The 7,967-nt window shown below is 37.1% G+C and overlaps 1 pseudogene; it reads right to left on the bottom strand.

The window, feature by feature from the left end:
* Window positions 1-5,416: 5,416 nt before the first annotated feature.
* Window positions 5,417-7,053, bottom strand: Gm4977 (predicted gene 4977; annotated as a pseudogene).

Here is a 7,967-nt window from a genome sequence, read left to right as displayed (position 1 = left end):
AATAATAACATTTGGAGAGTGACATAAAGGTATGTTTAAAGGTAAATGCATATGAATATATGCCTATAATTAAACTTGGAGTATATTTTAAAAGTTATAAGAGCTTGTATCTCAGGAAACTAAGAAGAAAAGTAACTACAAAATTAAGCGAAAAAGTATTGAATGAAGGAAGTAATGAAAATAATTGTGGAAATCAATTGATTGGACTGTAGATTACAGAACCAAAGACTGATACAAATCTAAACCCATCATAAAGTTAACTCAGAAAAAGTAATTCATAAATACAAAAGAATAAATACTCTCTTGCTTTTATTGATAATCACAAAATACCAAAATGTCAAAACAAAAAGATGAAATAAACTAAAGAAGGGAAAACATAGTTTTAAATTTCATTTACATATACTAATACAGAGGTGTTGGATTTCTGGTAGTTTGGGGAATGGAGTGTCATTACCTCTGGGTAGAGGTTGTATTGGCTGGGTTTGGTGTCTCAAGTTGACACAAGCTAAAATCATCAGAGGAAGGAACCTCAGTTGAGAAAAAGCCTCCATGAGATCCAGGTGTAAAGTATTTTCTCAATTAGTGATCAATCAGGGAAGACCTTGCTTATTGTGGGTGGTACCATCCCAGGCTAAGTTGTCCTGGATTCTATAAGAAGTCAGGCTGAGCAACTAGGGTAAGCAGACCAGTAAGCAGTACCCCTCCATGGCCTTTGCATCAGTTCTTGCCTCTACTTTCCAGCCCTCTGGAGTTCCTGTGTTGACTTCCTGCAATGATAGGTTATAATCTGGAAATATAAGCCAAATAAACCCTTTCCTCCCCAACTTGCTTTTTGGTCATTGTGTTTTATCACAGTAGTAAAACAAAAACAAAGACAGAGGTTTTGCCAACAGTAAAATACTACTATCTCACCTGCTGGAAATGAAAGTTTATATATTCTTTTTATACTTGTAGATAATGAATAATCAGGTACATATTATTAAGATTTGTAAATTTGTACTTTTAAAATCTGTGCATTTTATTACTTACATATTTTAGAAATAATATATGCAAACATACATTAATAAAGTGGAAAATAGAAACCTTTCTATTTGGATTATACATAATGTACAACTATGTAAGACCCTGATTATGGAAAAAGGGATAGTTTTTTTCCAAAATTGTTTGGCAAATCAAACATAAAGTTATAACAACAAAACCAAAAACAAACAAACAAACAAACAATGGAACAAAGGAAGGAGAGGGAGCAAGAGAGAGAACAGAAGTGTTTTGGGAGAAGAGCTGCTGAATCAGGAGTCAAGTGTCAGAGGTTTGTGCAGATCACGATTTCTGACTCATGCCTTTCAGCATTGGAACATGAGATAAAGCAAGTGGGACTGGATTCTCCTCTGTCTCTCTCTGTCCGGCTCTCTCTGTCTCTCTGTTTCTGTTTCTGTCCCTCCTTTTTCCTCATAGATAATCTGTTAATCATAAGGATATAATCTGTATAATTAATGTTTATCTTATAAAGAACATGAAATATTTAAACCCTAAGTTTGAGAATATTAGATTGACTACTGCAAGATATGACAAGGCTCCTACTTGTAAAGTCAGAATCATGGCTTTGGGAAATAATCTACATTTCCTATATTTAGACACAAAATATGCCCAATGAAAAGGTATCCAAATTTTGCCATGCAAAAGAAAGGTATCAAAGACTTAAGTCAGAGATTGCAAACAAGGCCCTGCAAATGGTCTGACTCGTTAGAAATGTTCTCAGGCTGAAAATCTATTTTTAATAAACTCAAATGATTCTCAGTTACAATATTCTGGATATAGGCATTTTATAACCTGATCAATGGAACCCTAGGGCAAGACGAGTCTTTATGGCTCCGTCTTTCCTCAAGTTTTAAGATTCTCTCAGCACACGTAACCAAACTCAGAAAGAAAGCTCATTAAATTTTTGTGCCATTTTTGAAATTATTTTTTTTAATAAAAGAGAAAACAATGTTGATGAAACAATTATTTTTCAATTAAAACATCAATAGTAGGTTTTGTGCTCATAAATTGATTTTATGTTCTGCTGTATTCTTTTGGGTAATTCTAACTAAAAGAGATATTCAAATTCAATTTAAATAACTTCAAAGTTTTTAATCATAATCTGTTCAGAAGACCTACCAATTTAAAAGCAACTTTGAAGTAAATATCTGACTTGTGTACTCCAAATTTAGTTTAAATAATTTTGAAATTAATTAATTAATGTGGCTGAGCCAAAGATTGAACTAGGTGAGCATTTCTTAGTTATCAGGTGAACATTTCACAGAGATAAGAATGTCTTCCTCTATGTTAAGTCTAAACAGAAAAACAACTTCCTAGGAGCATAGTTGACTGCATGATTATGGTGGAAGGCTATTTACTTGACTCTTGGTATGTATCATGGCTACATCACTAAGCAATATGATTTTACCTGTCCTGAAACTTTTAACTGTCTGTAGCTCCTCTAGGAGAGCTAGGACCTTTTGAAATTCCTCCAATAATAATAGAATGTTGATGGAGCAGGTCTTTCAGAAGTTTTAAGCAAGTAGCCACTAATGAAATGAGTCCATGTGCGTGAGTATCAGTCATCCTCATTCTAAAATAAGAATGCTGGAGACTCAAGAGCAGTGAAAGAAAAACTATTTTAACACCTTGTAAAGTTGTGGATCATCCTGAAATGACAGAAATATCTTCATAATCCTGAATTCATGACCCTTTTTCCTTTCCTCATTACTAATTGAACAAAAATAAACAACCATACAATATAGGTCACGTATGTTTGTTCTTTTTTCAACAAAAAACAGGTGTGTTGAATATCATGTTTATTTTAAAATGAATCATACATGGGCTGGAGTGATGACTCAGCAGTTAGCAGTATTGGCTGCTCTTCCAGAGAAATACACTTTGGTTCCATCACCCATATCATAGTCCACAATGGTGCACAACACCAGTTCCAAGCCATCCAATGCCATTTCCTTACTTCTATAGGTACCTGGTACACATGTGACACACAGACGTACAAATAAAAATAAATTAATTTAATTACACACACACTATATATATATATATATATATATATATATAAATTATTTTATAAATATATATAAATTATACTATGTATTATATATATAAAATCAGGCTACTTGAAGGCAAACCTGGCTGTTTGTAATTTCTTATTCCAAATTTTGAGTATTAGTACGTTTGTGTATATACCTTAGTAAGTTTGGGTGAGAGGTATTATGAGGACATTTCTTTGGGTTTTATTAGGAAACTCTTCTTTCTTATCATCTGTACAATCTAATATCAAGAATCACATCAAATTGTCTCTGGACTAAGCATGAAGATTCATAGATTCATTCCAAACATTTAAGACATAAATAAAGACATGAACAGACAAGGCCATACATGTATGTGTCTTATTGACATGGGTAGGCAGGCTATGTCAAGGACCCAAATGTCAAGGATCCTCAGAAATGGGAAAACCTTTCTATGGTCCTTGTGCAGATGTTGATAGTGTCCTTATGATCAGAATGTGAGATTCCTGCCTCCCTACAGAGAATTTCTAAACTTGCCTCATTATTTAGCAGAATACATTAAACTTGCCTCCTGTTTTAGTTAGGATTTTATTGATGTGAAAGGACCATGACTACAGCAATATATATATATATATATATATATATATATATATATATATATATATATGGGAAAATTTTTAATTGAGGTTATCCTATAGTTCAGAAGTTTAGTTCATTGTTACCAAAGCAGGGTGCATGGCAGCACTCAGGCAGATATGGTGTTGGAGAGAGGCTGAAAGTTCTATATTCAGCTACATAGGCAGCAGGAAGATGAAGGATACTGGGCCTAGCTTCAGCTTCTGGAAACTCAAAGCCCATCCCGCCTCCAGTGACATTCTTTCTCCAGCAAGGCCACATCTACTCCAACAAGGCCACATCTCCTAATAATGACACTCTGTGTGAGCTTATGAGGGCCATTTTTATTCTAACTAATGTACGTCCCTTATTCAGATGTATAAAGTAAATACTCCTTGTTTCTGTGTTGCTGTTGGTGTATGGCTATCAGAGGACCCAGAGCCCCTTTCCCTGCTTTTCTCTGTGTCTATTGCTTCCTCATTTCCAGCTAAATCAGTTCGTTAAATCCCTAAGCCATGCAGGTTACCAAAACAAATAACTAAATTAGCAGGCATTAGCAGGGTTCTAGTGTTTTCTGTCACTAGACATAAGTTTAGTTGAGGCAAGGCAATTTTGAAGATGAGCCATTAGATTTATTTTCTAATAATGAGTGAAATAGCCATGTCACATATACGAGACAGCATTTTATAGCATCCCTTCCTATTTTCCAGTACTTACATTTCTTTCTGATTCCTGCTACATTCTATTTTCCTAAGCCTTGAAAGAGGACACTACCCTAATTAGACAAGGGGGAGGGGAAAGCATAAAAATAAGCGGAAGATTGTGGAAGAAAACGCAACTTTGGCAAGGTGGAAAGGGATAAGAGACAATAATTGAGGGTGAACTTCAATTGAAGGATAGTGCTCAGACTTTTCAAATAAAAACAGAATAATCAACAGTATAAGATATTTGAAGTAATAGTTACCCAAGAATAATAACTGGTGTATTACATTTTTTAAAAGAAGAATATCACTGAATCAAAGTCTGTTTTTTTTTAATTAATCTGAACTTCCTATGCTATGATAACTCTGAGTTCTGTAGTACATGTATGTGATACTGGACTTATGATCTTCAAGGGTTGAGAATAAAATAAAAATACTGAGTAAAGAATATGAAGTTATATGGAAGTAAGATTGAGGAAATATTAAAAGTTTTCCTCTCCCCTTAGTAGGCTTTCTCTGCTGTAGTCGCACAACAATGCTACACACTTTTGGAACCCCAAAACACAAGCAAGAGGCACAAAAAAAATGATGAGATTATGGGATATAACAATTGGTTGCTACAGTTAAATCAGAGAAATCTGTTTAGAGTTAGCAATATAGAGGCAAATATTTAAATATTTGGATCATAAGTTTTGAATTGTCTTTCATAGCATCACAATATGAATATTTGTAAAAATATTTCATTTATGATTCTACAGATAATAAAGACATCTGAAATAGTTATGGATTGCAAAACTTATATAAAAAGAAGTATGGTTTCCATTGTGCAGAAGACTCTTCCTACGCAAAGCCTCGTCGCCTTTCAGGTGACTGCTTCATGTACTGAGAAAGCCCTAAAACTAAGTGAGAGACACCCAGACTGAACCACGGGTACTCCACATGCTTAATTTCAAAGCACTTTTTTTTTTCTCATTAAACTTGTTTTAATGCTCTCAAAATTCTGTGACAGATTTTTGGTCAAGTTGTTTCCATTAAAAAGTACTGATTTTTAAAACTAATATCTTAAAACTGCCACACACACACACAAGGACCACAAAACATTCTTTCTTTCTGAAGTTTTTACGATGCATTGTTACCATTAACCAGTCTTTTCCTATTAAATTTAAATGTCCAATTGAAACAAACAGTTCTGAGACCATTCTTCCACCACTGATTAAGACTGGGGTGGCAGGTGTTAGGAATAATATTCATTTAGCCTTCTGAGCTTTCTGGGCATACTTGGTGACTTTGTCAGCTCCAGCAGCCTTCTTGTCCACAGCTTTGGTGACACCCACAGCAACTGTCTGCCTCATGTCACGAACAGCAAAATGACCAAGTGGAGGATAGTCAGAGAACCTCTCAACACACATGGGCTTGCCAGGGACCATATCAACAATGGCAGCATCACCGGACTTCAGGAATTTGGGGCCATCTTCCAGCTTCTTAATAACGATTGATCTTTTCTTTAAGCTCAGCAAACTTGCATGCTATGTGGGCTGTGTGACAATGCAGAACAGGAGCATTGCCAGCACTAATTTGGCCTGCCTGGTTCAGGATAATCACCTGAGCAGTGAAGCCAGCTGCTTCCATTGGTGGATCACTTTTTCTGTCACCAGCAACATTGCCTTGTCTAACATCTTTGACCGACGCATTCTTTACGTTGAAGACCACATTGTCCCCAGGAAGAGCTTCACTCAAAGCTTCATGGTGCATTTCAACAGACTTGACTTCAGTTGTTACATTGACTGGAGCAAAGGTAACCACCATGCCAGGTTTGAGAACACCAGTCTCCACTTGGCCCACGGGGACAGTCTCAATGCCTCCAATTTTATAGACATTCTGGAGGGGCACTCGCAGAGGCTTATGAGTTGGACAAGTTGGTGTTAGGATACAATCCAAAGCTTCCAGCAGCGTGGTACCACTGGCACTGCCATCTTTGTGGGTGACTTTCCATCCCTTGAACCAAGGCATATTAGCACTTGGCTTCAGCATGTTGTCACCATTCCAACCAGAAATTGGCACAAATGCTACTGTGTCAGGGTTGTAGCCAATTTTCTTAATGTAGGTGCTGACTTCCTTAACGAATTCCTCATATCTCTTCTGAATGTATGGTAGATCGGTGGAATCCATGTTGTTAACAGCAACAATTAGCTGCTTCACACCCAGGGTGTAAGCCAGAAGAGCATGCTCACGGGTCTGCCCGTTCTTGGAGATACTAGCTTCAAATTCACCAAAACCAGCAACATCAATCAGGAAAGCACAGTCAGCCTGGGATGTGCCTATAATCATGTTTTTGATGAAGTCTCTGTGTCCTGGGGCATCAATGATAGTCACATAGTATTTGCTGGTTTCAAATTTCCACAGGGAGATGTCACTAGCTATACCATGCTCACGCTCAGCTTTCAATTTGTCTAAGACCCAGGCGTACTTGAAGGAGGCCTTTCCCATCTCAGTAGCATCCTTCTCAAACGAGATTCCACCACATTTGTAGAACAGGTGGCGGATTGTGGTGGACTTGCTGGAATGTACGTGTCCAATTACTACGATATTGATGTGAGCCTTTTCCTTTCCCATTTTTGCTTTGAATTAGCGGTGGCTTTCACAACACCTGTGTTCTGATGGCAAACCCATTGTGAAAAAGCCAAAGCATTCTTTTTTTTTTTTTAAAAAACAGTTTTTTATTAGATATTTTCTTCACATAGATATTTCAAATGCTAGCCGAAAGTCCCCTATACTTCTCCCTGCCCTGCTCCCCAGCCCACCCACTCCTGCTTCCTGGCCCTGGCATTCCCCTGTACAGGGGCATATAATTTTTGCATGACCAAGGGCCTCTCCTTCCAATGTTGGCCAACCAGGCAATCTTCTGCTACATATGCAGCTAGAGACACAAGTTCAGGGGATTGTAATTGTAGGGACTTTTTTGTGACAGGAGAAAACTTGGGGGAAAGAAGAGGCGTCTAACTGCCTGAGAACATTCTGCTGTTAACTCTCAACAGGAAATGAACATAATGAACATACCAGAGCAGTGCTGCAAAGAGAGGACTTTTTTTTTTTTTAAATCTTAAACTGATCAGAATTAGCAGTTAAAGATTCTTATGCACAGCAAGCTATTATCCTTATGGATTCTTGTAGGCTTAGATTCTTTTCAAAACCTACTTTAATTATGTTTTTAAACACTTCAACCATCCTTCTAGCCCAACCACCCAGCAGAGGCAGGGAAAAAGAAAGATTAACAGGACATGGGGGTTGTGGACCTGTTTAGAAATAGTTCTTTGGTGAAATACTCATTTTTGTTATCATCAGTCCCGTCCACTAGCAAAACACCAAACACAAATCAGTAGCAGTGACTTGATCACTTGAGGCTTCAGTGATTGGCATGAGTCTCCAGAAGCAACTACAAGCAGCTATAATACCACTAGAAGTTCTTTGGTGGCTAAAATGTGTAAGTAGCAGACATTAGGTAGGAGAAAAGCCTAGGTAATGTAGTAGCGCCTGATTCAGTTGTTTAAAAGAACTTAAGATGGCGGAAGGTTCCATGAGGGAAAAAGCCTGCATGTGAACT

Source organism: Mus musculus, chromosome 9, assembly GCF_000001635.26.
Source record: "Mus musculus strain C57BL/6J chromosome 9, GRCm38.p6 C57BL/6J".
In the NCBI taxonomy this organism is placed as follows: Eukaryota; Metazoa; Chordata; class Mammalia; order Rodentia; family Muridae; genus Mus; species Mus musculus.
This window is presented reverse-complemented; position numbering and strand designations above follow the sequence as displayed.